The 16036-nt window shown below is 39.4% G+C and overlaps 1 pseudogene; it reads left to right on the top strand.

Annotated features, from left to right (window-relative positions):
- Positions 1 to 1983: 1983 nt before the first annotated feature.
- On the top strand, positions 1984 to 14514 carry LOC123037681 (annotated as a pseudogene).
- The last annotated feature ends 1522 nt before the right edge of the window (positions 14515 to 16036 follow it).

The following is a 16036-nucleotide window of genomic DNA, read 5'->3' as shown; positions in this document are numbered from 1 at the left end:
CTGCCGATCGACAGTCAGCCATTCGAAGAACATAATTCGTTTGACTTTCTGTACGATTTGTCTAAAATCCAAGTCCGATTTAATCCGACGACGGCAGTTAGTAAATTACAATTCCAATTCCGTCTTTTATTTCTTCGTTCTCTTTTAACGTGCGGCCATATTGCCTATTTTCTAATCCCTTTTCGTGTGCATATTGATGTACAAGTTTCATATTCGCATTTGGCCGTACATCCACTAAATATACATCCAACATCAAATCGAAGAAAAATAAAAAGTAGAAATCCAAATTAAAGTGTGCAAATAAAAAGTCAAGCGTACAGTAAAAAAAAAAATTAATTAAAAAAAAAAAAATTCAGTGAACAGTGAAAAAATAAATCAATTTAAAAATTGAGTTCAAATTAATTTTCCACAAAAAAGTGGAACAAAAAAGTAAGTGTTCCGCCAATTTCGGCCCACAAATATTTTTTGATATTAATTTTTTATTGTACATCCGCTGTGACAATATTTGCTTACATTATTACAAATCCAAATACAGTCCACAATAAATCGAAAATTTACAACACATACCCGCCGGCAAAATTTACAATAAAATTTTCCGCCATATTGATTACATATATTACATCCATATTACATATATTACATCCATATTACATATATTACATTCATATTACATATATTACATATTCCATATATATATACATACATTTATACATATTTTTCTACACAACTACACCCCAATTCCGAAAGCTCAAGTATTTCCGTCGGCCATCCAATATATATAAATTCCTAAAGCCGACGTGAAATAACTTTTGTGTCTCAGTGTGTTTTACTTATTTACATATTTTGGGCACTATCCATCCATACATCTACACATACACGCGAATTGCAGTACCGCAAAAAGCTCGATAATCCCGCGCATTCCAGCGTCACCAATACACAGCCCGCAAAAGTTCGGGCAGTTGTTTTTCAATCATCCCATAAATAAATTCCAACAAAATTAATAAACACCAAGTTCAACTCCAATAAAATTAAACAAATACTGAGAATTACTGCCAGTTCCAAAAAAGAAAAAAAAAAGGGGGAGAAATATAAAATACTGTCGCCATCGCGAAACTAGTGGAATTAATTTATTAATTTATTGATTTTATTAATTTGTTTCTTCGGTTTCACATTTTTTTTCCAAAAAAAAAAAAAAAAAACGCCCTTTCCAGTATTTTTTTTCTTATTTATTGAGCTTGGTAAATCTTCATATATATCGATACTCAATTTTTTCTTTTGGGGATAAAAAAGAAAAATTCGAAAAAAATACCACCCGTTTGTTTTTTTTGTCTCCGAATATTTTTAAAATAAAGAAAAACAAAACCAATAAACTCCAAACACTGCCGGGGACATCCAATCCCATCCTAATTCGGCCACCTACCCCCTATAAAATACTAAACGACAAATACCTCATCAAATACAGTATTTTTCAGTATTTTTATTTTGTGGTATTTTTTTGGTATTTTTTCCATTCTTGCTCCATCGTTCCACCAAAAGCCTGGGGAATATTTTAACCATAATTCAGCCACGCATATCGACTATTGTCGATACCCTATTTCCACCGGTCCATAAGTGGGTCCGTAATTGTTTCGCTGATTTTTGTCCGAAATATCAGCGCGCACATTCCATCCTAACAACAGTCCTAGTTTGGTATGTCCGGGGAAAGTTCCAACAAACTATCCCCTGTTCCATCACCGAAAATACCAAAAATCACGGTAAGGACGCCCACACCTAAAAAGGTCAAGACGCCACCTCCCAAAAAGGCTCCTTCTTCCATCGAAAGAACCACGCGAGCCAGCACAAAAATGGTTGCAACGGCTGCCGACCTCGCTATGAGCCAGTTTATTGAAGTCTCGGATCGACTGTCCGAATTGGAATCGCGGATAAATATTCCCTCGGCGGTCCCTCCTACGTTATCCGTCCTCAATATTCGCCGAGACAAAATCCGAGAGGTATGGATCCGCATCAAAAAAGAATACGATGCCTGTACCGCATGCCTTGTAGCAGCCGGAGAAGGTGCAGCTGACAGCTTGCCAGTCCTCAAGGCTAAGTACGGGTATTGCTACAGCGCGTACGAAAGGTGCGGTGCCCAGATAGCAGACATGATAGCGCAAACTCCGCAACTTCCGCAACCTTCCCCAACGCCAGCTGATCCTTTTCAGACATACATTCCGTCAGGCTGCCGGCTTCCGCCGTGCGATACCGAAGTTTTTACCGGCGACTATCTTCGTTGGCCAACCTTTAGGGATCTATTCACGGCAATTTATATCAACAATCCCAGACTCACTCCTGTCGAAAAATTATTTCACCTTAATGCTAAAAAGAGTGGCGACGCTCACAATATAGTTTCAAATTCACCCCTTACTAATGATGGCTTTCGATCAGCGTGGGATAACCTCACTGAGCGTTTCGAAAACAAGCGATTGTTAGTAAACAGTCAATTAAAGATACTTTTCAATGTACCGTCCGTCACACAGGAGTCTGGGTCAGCTTTGAAAGAACTTCAAAGTACCATCCAGGGTTGCCTTACTGCACTAGAAATGTCCGGTATTCAGGTCGAAACTTGGGATTGCCTCTTGGTATATATGTGCTCGTCCAAACTCCCAAAGCTTACGCTTTCCCTATGGGAGCAGTCCCTCCATAACAAAGCCGAGATCCCTACGTGGCACGAGCTGAACGTTTTCCTAACGGAGCGTCACAGGACACTAGAAGCCATAGATGATGTTCGACCATCAGGTTCTAGTCAGACCCAGCCCAGGGCATCCACTTCCAACTCGGCGTCTCGAAGAATAAATTCATACGAGACAAGGGTAGCACCTAGGCAACTTAGAGGGTGCGATCTCTGTAATAGAGAGAACCATCCTGTACGCACATGCGCCAAATTTCTCCAGATGACGGTCGACCAACGCATCGCATATATAAAAAGAAAACAGCTGTGTTTAAACTGCTTTGCGCGGACACATCAGTTGCGCGACTGCGAAAGCGCACATAACTGCTTCACGTGCCGCGGCCGCCATCACACGCTCCTACACCGAGGCAGCCCATCCCCAGCGCGCGAGTTATGGTAAAAACCAAAACGATGAATTCCTTCTTCGTAGAGTTGGTGGTGGTGTTTATAAGTTTTAAGTATTATTTGTATCGGGAACGGTGGATGGAAAATATAAAACTCGACTTCCTTCAGTTTTGTCAAATTCAAGACTGACTTCTATAATATTCAGCAGTGGCCAAGAAACCGCTGCTGCCAAAAGTACATAGTTCTTATATATCTTACATACTAATACAAAGTGCATAAACATAAGTGTATAGTTCGAGTGTCGCTGCCTCGAGTGGCGATCCGCTGAGTCGGTGTCGCATTTCCTGGTTGAGAGGAGTTGGGGTTTCCTCTCAAGTGCAGTGTTGACAAAAATGGGTCCAAGAGCAACGACTGGCCCTTTGGTCGGTCGTTGTTCTAAATATCAATTAAATCTAAAGTTGCAACACTTTAGTTTATGTGTGTCGATACTAGGGTAGCTCGGGGTGGTTTCGTTGGGGGCTCAGCGTGCCGTGCCTGTACGGTAACTCCTCCCCCCCTGGATTGAAGTGATGGCCAGAACGAAGGGGTGGACATCACGAAACTTGTCTCGGGTAATGATGGGGTGTAGACGATCTTCTTATTTCGGGTAATCACTATAAATATGATAATTCCTCCAATGATCAGCAGTAAATATAATGTTCCAAAATTAGTCGTTGTAATCTTCTTTAAGTATAATATGGAATTTTGGTCATCAATAGTCTTTAGATTTAGTTTATGTAGACTTATGTCCTCGATGTTGTCTGTGATATTTATTTTCCGTATGTTGGTCATTGATATTTCCAACTTGTTCTGAAATGTTGATATTTCTTTATCATATGGGATACCATTGATGCTGACTGAACAATTATCAAAAGTCAACAAGGCTGATCCGGATATAAAAAATTTTTTAGAGCAGTTCGATTCAATGGTTGTATTGACCGTGTTAAATATGAAGACATGAGCTGGTTCGACTTCAGAAATGGTTTCTATTTTACCCACATCTTTCGTTTTGCAGGATGCCGTTTCCAGGGAGAGAATGCCGCTGAGACAGTCCGACTTAAAATCGCTAGCAGTAGATTCTAACTCATTGCAAATGTATAAGTGTTCAATGTTAGTGCATCTATTATTAAAGTATTTAATATTATTTGAATTGTGAAATGCAATATAATTGGGAATTATTATAAATTTAGTTTGATCTATGGGTAATGGAATAATGTGTAGGAATTCGTAATGGAGTTTGTTAAATGTTGGTATTTTAATTTTAAAGGTGATCTTGATGCCTATCATGAAAGTCTCTAATTCTAGTAATTTGAAGATGTTGTCATCTGACATTTCTCTAATATCGACGTCATCTATTTCATTTCTTATTATATTCATTTCTTCCTGAGAAATTATAAAGGTAGGTACAATTTTTAATTTTGAAAGCAACATGCTTTGTTCAATATTAATAACATAGTTGGATAGAACATCGATATTCATACTTATTCTAGTGATATATTGTAAAACGTGTATAAATTTGTTTTCTGTGTTAATTGTTTTGTAAATAGTGTTCTTGTAATTATTTATAAAATTATTAATAATTTGTTGTTCTTTATTAATGTGATTTGTTATATTTTCGAATCTAGTTTTAACGTCGTTATTAAAAATCGTTTGCCTGTTCGCCTTATTCATGAGTTCTCTCTCATTATCCGCCAACGCTTTGAAATTGTTTTCGAATTTTTGACCATCTGTCTCATCTAAGTTCCCAGTTACTACTTTTATTATGTGTCCCAAACCGTTAACTAATCCTCTTCTATGTCTGGTCTTAGGTAATAAGGCATTTATCCTGGTCTTTAATTGTTTTATTTTTGTGTCTAATATGCCAATAGCCTCAACAGAATGTGATATTTTCTTAAGTTCCTCCACATTGTTTTCGAAGTTAATAGTCGCATTGATAAATTCTTGTACATCGATTTCATGAGTCAAAATTTTGTGAGATTGTATTATTTTTGCCTGACCTAACTTAATTTTAATTAGGGAGTTATTGTTATCCAATGGAAGTACGTAGTAAGTTTTGGGCCACGATGGTGGTGCATCTGGAAGGTTAATAGGAATTATATTATTTCTTGTTTCTTTTAATATTTTTCTTAATCTTTGCTTTGTGTAGCTTCTGTTTCTTTGTGGAAATGAGTGTAATGTCTTTGTCTTCAAGAACTCTCTGTTTGGAAAACCTAGGAGTTATTTTATTCCTTCTATTCTCCTTTCTGAATATTATATCATCTGTTTCTACTGGCAAAGGTTCTGTTCTGTTTTTATTCATTTTGTCGATTCTGGTGTTCATATTTTCTTCTAACTGATTTTTTATTTTTGGGTATAAAATATTTTGAAATTCATTTAGTTTTTGCAAAAAGTCATGTTCTGTGTTGAATTTTATATCCCTATCAAAAATGTGTGTTCTCCCAGAGAACAACTCGAAAGGTGTCAATTTAGTAGCGGAATGTATAGAGTTGTTGTAAGTTGTAAGCGTTTCATATAACATTTCCTCATGAACACAGTCCAGTTTTTGGGCTTTTCTGTTTTCGAGAATAATTCGGTAAATTTCCGTTAGAGATGAGTGAAGTCTTTCTACCGGGGAATTGCTTGATGACTGTTGGAATGAAGTTACGTGAGTTATAATGCCGTATTGTGCACAGAAGTCGACAAATATCTTGCCGGAAAATTCTGTACCTTGGTCATAAACAAGTTTTTTTGGAATACCAAAGAGACTAAAATAGTTTTTTAAAGAGCTTATTACGTTCACACAACTTCTATTTGGGATTGTATAAGCACAAGCAAATTTAGAGAATTTATCGATTATGGTTAAAATAGTGTGTCCGTTAATGGTGTAAATGTCGATGTGTACTATTTGCAAGGGTAAGGCGGGAATTTCGGTTCTTTGATAGAATGGTTTTGGGGGTCTTCTATCGTATTTTAAGGTTTGACATATATCGCAATTATTAATTATTTGAGTTATCTTTTGTTTCATATAAGGGAAGTATAGAGTTCTTTTAAGATGATTAAGAGTTTCCTCAATACCACGATGGTTGTTCTTAATGTGGTATTCGTTAATGGCCATTTCTTGTTCAGCTTTATTGGTTATGTCTGTTAATAAAGATTTGCATCTAATTAGTTTATAGTTATTGTTATTCTTGAAATATTTTTCATAAGCAATATTTATAAACTCGAATATCTGGTCATTAGCCATAATTGCATGTAATTTATTTCGTTTTAAACGCTCTTTTAGAATCTGAGCTACTCTCTCTGAATCGAAAATTGGTTCCGAAATGGTCTGCCTCAATTTATTTTTGAATAAAATGCAGCTTTTAACTTTACTTTCCCTACCAACTTCAAAGATGTATTGTGAGTTAAATTCGTTTAATGGTTTCTCGGACAAAAGTATGGTTGTAGTATTACTTGGTAGCTGCTGGTTAGAAATACAGTTAGTGTCAACCGTGATGCGACTTAATGCATCTGCTACTACGTTTTGTGAACCCTTATTCTAGTAGTTGAAGTTTCCAACGTACTAGTTTTGAATTAGGCTCTTTAAAATTCATTAACCATGTTAGGGGTCTGTGATCTGTTACTATCTGGAATTTTTGTCCGAATAAATAAGGACGAAAGTATTTGGTTGCCCAAATAATTGCTAACATTTCCTTTTCCACTGTAGAATAGTTGGTTTCTCTGTCATTTAAAGTCCTACTAGCAAAAGATACTGGTCTATCTGATCCGACGTTACCTTGTGATAGTACTGCGCCTATTGCCACATTGCTGGCATCTGTTGTTAGAATAAAGGGTTTTTTAAAATCTGGGTACTTTAATATAGGGTCGTTACATAGCAATGTTTTGCATACTTCGAATGAGTTTTTAAACTCTTCCGTGACTTGTACTGTCGCCTTGCCTTTTAATTGTAGTGTCATGGGTTTAGTAATTTTTGCAAAATCCCTAATAAATTTTCTATAATAACCCAATAATCCCAAGAAAGACTTTATTTCTTTCCTCGTAGTTGGAATTGGGAATGTTTTGATTGCCTCGATCTTTTTTGGGTTCGGCTTGATACCATTTTCGGTAACGATATGTCCTAAATATTCTATCTCCTTGTTTAAGTTTGCTAGTTTTTTGAGTCTTTGAAAGACTGCACTTAAGTCAATAATATGTTCTTGTAGAGATGCTGAAAAAATTATGTTATGTGTCTTTAGTTTCCATCTCTATCTGGTGATAACCACTGGCCAAGTCTAGTGCTGTGAAATATCTGGCTCGTCCTATTTTGTCTAGAACCTCGTCAATGTTTGGCATAGGATATCTATCCTTGATTGTTTTTTCATTTAACTTTCGAAAGTCTACTACCATTCTCCACTTTTTTGTGTTTGTTGCGTCCAGTTTCTTTGATACTAGAAATACTGGAAAAAATTTTTTTTGGTTTAGAAGAGAAGTTATTTATTTCGAGGATGCTATAGTTGTTATGGGCATCAAATCCCGCCAGATATAAAAAAATTGTCCCCCAAATTTATATTTCCACAAATAAAAGGGCCGTCTTTAATATCGACAGGAACCTTAACGAGGGTCTTTGATTCTTCCCTTACTTCTTGAATTGTAGAGAAATGGTTAGGTTTTAAGAGTAGGGGATAATTATGGTTTGGTGTGAACAAAGTGTGCCTCGGAATGTCAATAATCGCATTGATCTGATTAAGTATATTCATTCCTATTAATCCATCAAAAAAAATGTGAAATTTGAATAATAAGAATGGGAATTCTCTATCGTCGTTCTTACTTTTAAAAATTGGTAGTATCGCCATTTGTGATACCTTGTGCTCGTGTAAAGCTGTGGAAATTGAAATTTGATTCTTGAGGGTAATTTTGTCTTGAGTCTTTACTATGTTCGGGTCTATGAATGATCCTTCGGCCCCAGTGTCTATTAATATTTTTAAGGGACTTGGTCTATGGTAGTGTAGTTCTATGTATGGTAGGTTTGCATCTAATTTGAATTTACTCAAGAACCCTGTCTGTATTGCGAGGCTTCGCACCGAAAATTTGCGCTTTCATCAAAGTTGTGTTCTGCCTTAGACTTGTCTTCTTCCTTGTTCTTATTTTCTATGTTAAACATTCCTTGTTGATTTGAATTAAACTTATTGTTGCCGTAATTTTTTTTGGCATAGTTTGAAGTGCTAGGATTGTTATCATTTGGCATTAGCGCGGGGTATTTATTGGTGTGATTATTACCAGAATTCTTTGGAGTGTACTCCGTCCTTTCAGTACGATTATATCTATTATAGCGATTAACGTCCCTATTCTGGTTATTCTGATATTGGTTGGGGTATTGCCTGAAACGATCTACCTGTCTAGTCTGTGTCCTATTCTGCGGTGTATATGAATTATTTTCTGCCCAATAAATGTTTCTTTCCTTAATTGCCACGCCATAGGCGTCCTCCAAAGTTTCAGGTCTCATAGCCCTAACAGTACTTCCTAAGGTTCCCCTTAAGCCCGTTAGGAATGCGGTTAACGTAGATTGGGACGCGACCCTTTTCCTTACTCTTACTGCGATTTGCTCCATTTCTTCTGTTTCTATGAGTCTAAATAGAGCCAACCTACTCTTTGTAACTTGTTCGTATAATTTCTGAACTGAATATTGTTTTTGCGGTAGATTGTATAATTCCGCCATTAGTGTATCTTCGTCCCTTTTATCCTGGCAATGTACTAATAAGGCTGCCTTTATCTCGTCCCAATTAAGACCTGCTCCGGATGCTATAACTGCCTCATTGGCTTTCCCCTGTATTTTTTGGCGAATTGCCCTCATTAACATCTGACCATAGGGTGTCTGATCAGTACCCCTTATCATTAACATAACTTCCTCAACGTTGTTTAAAAATTCGTGTAATATATATGGTTCCCCGTCGTAAGAAGGCATAAAGCGGATAACATCAGGGATTCTCATAGAGTTAAATAATTCGGTAGGGCTAGTGATTGAATTAGGGACAGGTGTAGAGGAGCTATTGCTTGAATTCATGTTTGTAGAGGGTGTTGTTATTGATTGTATAATTAATGAATTAGAAGGTCCTTCTTGATCGTTGTTTAAGGGTGTTTTATTGCTACTTCTAGTCGTGACTTTGGTACTAGGGAGAAGCTTTTTTACTTTGGCGATATTAGGCATTAAATTTATTTTTAGCTCAATGTGTGTAATATTTAAGGTATTTCGGAGGGAATGCTTATGTGTAATTCTTGGTGTTTGAGTCTTAATTGCGATAATACTTAATTCGAATTTTTATACTTAAGTGATCTTTAGATTATGGTGTTGTGCATATTCCAGCGGAGAGTATAAGTGTAATATATGTACGTCCTGTGGCGTTGGTTAAATTTGTTTATTAGTGACCTTTTCCAGGTATTTCAACAGGCGATTGTTTATTACCTGTGGATATAAAAATTTTTAGTATATTCAACTCAGAAAAATAAATTGGTCTGTAACTCCTTGCAGAAAATATATTAAGCAACAGTATTTTGTGAAGCTGTAATACCGACATTCGCCATGAATTTTCGGACACTAATCAGAAAAACACGCCATGGGATTTCATGATAACTTTTAAACACTGTCCTTATTTATTTCTTCCTAAAAAAAATTTTTATTCTTTCTTTTTCTTTTTTGCAGATTAATTTTTTTCTTTTTTTCCTTTTATTTAGACTTTGTAATTCTTTTTTTTTTTTTTGTTTTTTAATTAGGCAACAGTAATTTATAAAGCTGTGATACCGACATTCGCCATGAACTTTCGGCCACTAGATCAGAAAAACCGCCATGGAATTTCATGATCACTTTTAACTACTGTCCTTATTCCTTCTTCTTATCCTTCTTTTTTATTCTTTTTGCAGATATTAATTTTTTTTGTTAAAAAAAGGCTGTGGCTGAATTTTTGCAGTGAGTATAAGGCCATGTATAATTCTGAAAAACACGACATGGAATTTCAGTATTATTTTACTATACACATAGAGTTTATTTCATAAATTATTATTCTTCATTAATCTTTTATTTTTTATGTTCTTTGCGCACAAGAGAATTATTTGTTAAAAGTAAATATTGGCCCAAGCTCTAGCAAAAATTTAGTACCACTGGGAAAAATTTTTCTGAAGAACACGTCATGGAATTTTAGAAATTTTCTTTTTTTTTCTCACTTCTATTTTTTGTCACTATTTTACTACTTTTAATTTCACTATTTCCTTTTTCTATTTTTTTTTTTATTTATTTTAATTTTCTGAGTTTAATTGCACTTTTAAATTTTCTTTTTTTTTCTTCTTCTTTTTATTTTTAAAACAGAAAAACATTTTCGCTTTCAACATTACACCACTGGAAAAAATATATTACAAATTAAATACTCGTGTTAGTGTGTTTGTGTTTGTGTAAGTGTTTTTTAGCAATTTGTACTGAGCTTAACATCTTTTATATTTTTTTTTGCAAGTGTTTCTTACGTAAATAGAAAAACTATCTTTTCCATCTCGGTCCGGAGTCGGCTGCGCCAGTTATGGTAAAAACCAAAACGATGAATTCCTTCTTCGTAGAGTTGGTGGTGGTGTTTATAAGTTTTAAGTATTATTTGTATCGGGAACGGTGGATGGAAAATATAAAACTCGACTTCCTTCAGTTTTGTCAAATTCAAGACTGACTTCTATAATATTCAGCAGTGGCCAAGAAACCGCTGCTGCCAAAAGTACATAGTTCTTATATATCTTACATACTAATACAAAGTGCATAAACATAAGTGTATAGTTCGAGTGTCGCTGCCTCGAGTGGCGATCCGCTGAGTCGGTGTCGCATTTCCTGGTTGAGAGGAGTTGGGGTTTCCTCTCAAGTGCAGTGTTGACAAAAATGGGTCCAAGAGCAACGACTGGCCCTTTGGTCGGTCGTTGTTCTAAATATCAATTAAATCTAAAGTTGCAACACTTTAGTTTATGTGTGTCGATACTAGGGTAGCTCGGGGTGGTTTCGTTGGGGCTCAGCGTGCCGTGCCTGTACGGTAACTCGCGCAAATCCAACGCCAACGCCCAGATCCAGACCAAATACTCTCGGTCCCTCGGCTGCCAGTGGCACGCAGTCAACGCTTCAGAATTATTTTGCGGCAGGCACTAGGTCAGTCCTCCTAGGCACCGCTATAATTAATATATGCCATCGAGGTTCCAATTTCCAAGCGCGAGCCTTAATAGACTCCGGATCTGAGGCGACCTTCATCACTGAGCGCCTTTTCAACCTGATTAAACTGCCGTTCCAGGTTATCCGAGCACAGGTCTCAGGACTTAATCAAACGGTCTCCGCTGAGACCAAAAAGATCTGTCAATTCACGATCCGTTCTCCAACCCGGCCTAGCTTGCAGTTAAACACCACTGCCTACGTGCTTCCACAAATAGCCGGAAATCTTCCTTCATATCCGCTTCCGCAACATTTCCTGCGAGACCTTCCCGAACTTCCGCTAGCGGATCCAAAGTTCTATGAGAGCGCACAAATAGATATTCTAATCGGGGCCGATATACTTCCATCCATTCTACTAAGCGGTACCCGAGCGAACATCTGTGGCTCGCTTCTCGGTCAAGAGACTATTTTCGGCTGGATTCTAACAGGACCAGTACCAGCTCCGAGGCATGATCAAATATCATCCTTTTCCACGCAAGTTGCACACACGTATGAAGCGTCTCTCGATAAACTCCTCACCAAATTCTGGGAGGTGGAGGATCTGCCAGTAAAAGTGGCAAAAGAATCCGACGTGATTTGTGAGGACAATTTTCTTCGGACCACCACAAAAGACGAAACCGGCAGGTATGTCGTGAGTCTCCCTTTTCGAGATCCTGAGAACATTAATTGCTCCCTGGGACATCCCAGATCCCAGGCGCTGGCTCAATTCTTAAGAAACGAGCAGCGGCTAAAAAGGGACAGTACGTTAAAATCCAAGTACGACTCAGTTATTCAAGAATATCTCGACCTCAATCACATGAGAGAAGTCCTTCCTATCCACGATTCAGCATGTTACTACCTGCCACACCACGCAGTGTTAAAACCGGAGAGTACGACCACCAAACTTCGAGTGGTATTCAACGCCTCCAGCCCTTCAGACAATGGGGTCAGCTTAAATGATATCCTTCATTCTGGCCCGGTCCTACAGTCCGATCTAACCATCCAGATCCTGAAGTGGCGATATTTCCGATTTGTGTATAGTGCTGACATCGAGAAAATGTACCGGCAGATCTGGGTAGATCCGAAGCAGACAGCGTTCCAACGTATCTTATTCCGCGATAGGGAAGGGTACATTCGAGATTTTGAGCTAAAAACTGTTACGTTTGGGGTCAATTGTGCACCGTTCCTGGCAATTCGGGTACTGCAACAGCTGGCGACCGACGTGCATGCATTGCATGTATGTCGATGATGTCCTTTCGGGAGCTGACTCTGCAGAAGAGGCTCACCTCACCATTCGCGAGTTGCAGAGTGCCCTCGATTCGGCTGGTTTTCCATTAAGGAAATGGACCTCCAACCACAAAGAAGTTCTGGCTCATATCGGAACCGATCATCTTTTAAATGCCGATTTCCTCGAAATAGATACGGAAAGCACGGCAAAAACTCTCGGAGTCCGTTGGAAAGCAACATCCGATGAGTTTTTCTTCGCCCTCCCCGACCTATCCACCGAAGCTACACTCACAAAACGGCATGTTCTCTCCCAAATTGCGAAGCTGTTTGATCCAGCAGGCTGGCTCGCCCCTTTCGTGGTCTGTGCCAAGATTTTCATGCAGGAGATCTGGCTGCGTGATCTAGGGTGGGATGATGAACTTCCAATTGAACTGTGCCAAAAGTGGCGTGATTTCCTTAAAAGCTACTCAGTCCTAGATCAAGTCCGAATTCCCAGATGGGTTTCCTTCCGCCCAGAATTCCGAGTGGAACATCACGGATTCTGTGATGTCTCTCAAAAGGCGTACGGTGCTGCGATCTATGTGCGCGTCGAGATGGGGCACACGACGCTAGTGCATCTTCTCACGGCCAAGACGCGCGTGGCGCCAGTAAAAACTGTGTCGCTTCCCAGACTAGAGCTGTGTGGAGCTCTATTGCTATCCGAGATGGCCGAATCCATCCTCCCCCATATGCCGATGCTGTCCTCGAAACTCCATTGTTGGACCGATTCCACGATTGTGCTTGCATGGCTAGCCAAACCAGCATGCCAGTGGACAACGTTCGTTGCCAACCGGGTAACAAAGATCACCCAGTCCACAGAGGCAGCCAATTGGTCGCATGTTCAATCCGAACACAATCCAGCTGACTTGGCCAGTCGGGGCGTGCCATTACAAGAACTGGTCGACAACTCCCTTTGGTGGCATGGGCCCACTTGGTTGCAAAAGCCACGAGATCAGTGGCCTTCCCAAAGCACCGATTTACAGGTGACCGAAGTGGAAAGGCGTCCTGTCAAGGCCCATGTTGCGTCCAGTCCGACAGAGGACATCCTTGATCGCTTTTCCAAGTTAAATAGAGCTTTACGGGTCCTTGCGTATGTCCACCGTTTTGTCCAGCGATGTAGGAAACAGTCGCCGATTCCGGAAGTCCATCTAGAAGCCCAAGAACTTGTCGTCGCTGAACGGCTCATGGTCATTAGCACTCAGCGCAGATATTTTGCTAACGAATATCGCTGCTTGAGTCAAAAGCGTCCTGTGTCCGCGGCAAGTTCCATCCTCTCCTTGAACCCTTTTCTAGATGAGAAAGGGCTTATAAGGGCGTGCGGCCGAATAACGGCCTCCGAAAATTTGCGATATGATGAACGACATCCTATAATCCTCCCGTACGAATGTACACTCTCTCGACTACTGGTAAACTTTACGCATCTCATAACGTTGCATGGAGGTAACCAGTTAGTCGTACGTCTCACCCGGTCAAGATATTGGGTTCCGAAAATAAAGAACTTGGTAAAGGCCGTTATTAACTCCTGCAAGGTCTGCGTTATCCATAAGAAGCGATTGCAAGTTCAGATGATGGGAAGTTTTCCGAAAGAGCGAGTCTCTTTTTCCCGGCCATTCACGTACACAGGGATGGACTACGCCGGCCCTTTCGACATAAAAAATTACACAGGCAGAGCTTGCCTAATTACAAAAGGGTATGTGTTGGTTTTCGTGTGTTTCTCTACAAAGGCCATCCATCTAGAGCCTACATCCGATCTGACGACCGAGAAATTTCTCGCCGCTTTCGCTCGGTTCGTATCCAGAAGAGGTTGTCCCCGTCAAGTGCAGTCCGACAATGGGAAAACCTTTGTCGGCGCTGCCACCCTGCTCTCCCGAGATTTTCTACAAGCCGTAAAAGAGTCTGTGACTGATGCGTATAGTCATCAGCAGCTCAACTGGCAATTCATTCCTCCGGGGGCACCCCATATGGGAGGCCTGTGGGAAGCGGGTGTCAAAAGCTTCAAAACCTTGTTTTTTATATCGTCTTTGACTTTCAAAGTGAACGGTCGTGTTTTTTTTCTGCGCTTCGAATTTTGTATTTTGTTTTCGTTTATTCCCATCGGTGGGTTTTATAAAAACAACATTAAATTTTCTTTCGGTTATTTAAACATAAATTTAAACTCCGTTCGCTTCGCGAGTGCACTTTGTATTGATACTAATAAATTGTTTTAGTTTTTCGTAATTCTTATCTGTGTTTTCTATCCTATTTATATCCACGCTGTTTCTCTTTTGTGCATGCACTTTAACTTATTTACGCTCCCGCTCTCTTGCTCTCTTTGCTTTTGAAAGTTCTAAGCGTGCAGTTTCTGCGCTCTTGCGGTACTTATAACTGCTCGCTTATAAATTTCAATTTCGCTTTCTTGGTACAGTGGTAAATAAATAAAATGAATAATAAAAATTTAGTCTGCTTCTGCAAAAAATGCAGCCTCGTAATCAGGGCTGACCAGTCTAATATGACTTGCTGGCTGTGTGAAAATATGGTGCACACCAAGTGCGCCGGTTTTACTGGCCGGACAAAAGGACCTTTCAAAGGGGCCCAATTTGCAGTTATGTTGTGACGCTTGTGTCGAGGTTGCGAACGAGATGAAATCGTTCATGCGCCAAACTAAAGGCGGCCTGATGGGACTGATTAGCTGTTTCGGAGTGGCTAGAGATAGTTTTCGCCGAGCTGATGATCTCCTCTCTGCGCTGGACTCGCAGTTTAATAGTCGTAAGCTATTAGAAGAGTCCCCTAAGCGCAAAAAGGCCGCTGGTGGTAAGGAGCAAAAGGGGAACACCCCGCAACCGAAATCAAAAGAACAACAGAGCATTCCGGCGGATAAGCAGCTGATTTCAGCAAACCCTCAAATGTTGCTAAGATCAGCAGCTAAAAAAGATTCGGTATCCGAACAATCCGTTACAGAATGCATGCAACCAGGGACTTCTAAGAATTCCGATTTGTCCGTAGTGGTTTCACAATTAGTGGATCCACCTATCTCTCAGAATGTAGTATCACCACCACAAGGGACTACTGAGTCCGGATAACCGGCTCAAGTTGGTTTTGCAGAAACAATGTCTGCTCCACCAAAATCCCTTTTAGTGGTTCCACTAAAGAAACAAATTTTCGTTTCTCGGCTTTCCCCTGATCAAACATCTTCTGATGTATTGTCTTATATACAAGACAAAACTAAAGCCGATTGTAATAGTGTAAAGGTGGAAAAGTTTAAGTTTTCTTATGCTAGAGACATTTCATCTTTCAAGATAACTGTCCCTAAAGAGCTTTTTGAAGCCATATGCTCGGGCGACTTTTGGCCGGATAATATGGTTGTAAAAGAGTTCGAGGCTAAGATAAAGAAGAGGGGGCCCGTAGGAGTAAAACTTCCTAGTCGAGGCCAAACCAGTGTACCAATTTCAAAAAACTAACTTCTAACCTCCCTTTCCTATCAGAATGCAAGAGGTTTGCGTAGCAAACTCACTAAATTGTATTCTGATAGCCTTTCCTGC

Source organism: Drosophila rhopaloa, unplaced genomic scaffold, assembly GCF_018152115.1.
Source record: "Drosophila rhopaloa isolate 14029-0021.01 unplaced genomic scaffold, ASM1815211v1 contig_198, whole genome shotgun sequence".
Taxonomy (NCBI): domain Eukaryota; kingdom Metazoa; phylum Arthropoda; class Insecta; order Diptera; family Drosophilidae; genus Drosophila; species Drosophila rhopaloa.
This window is presented reverse-complemented; position numbering and strand designations above follow the sequence as displayed.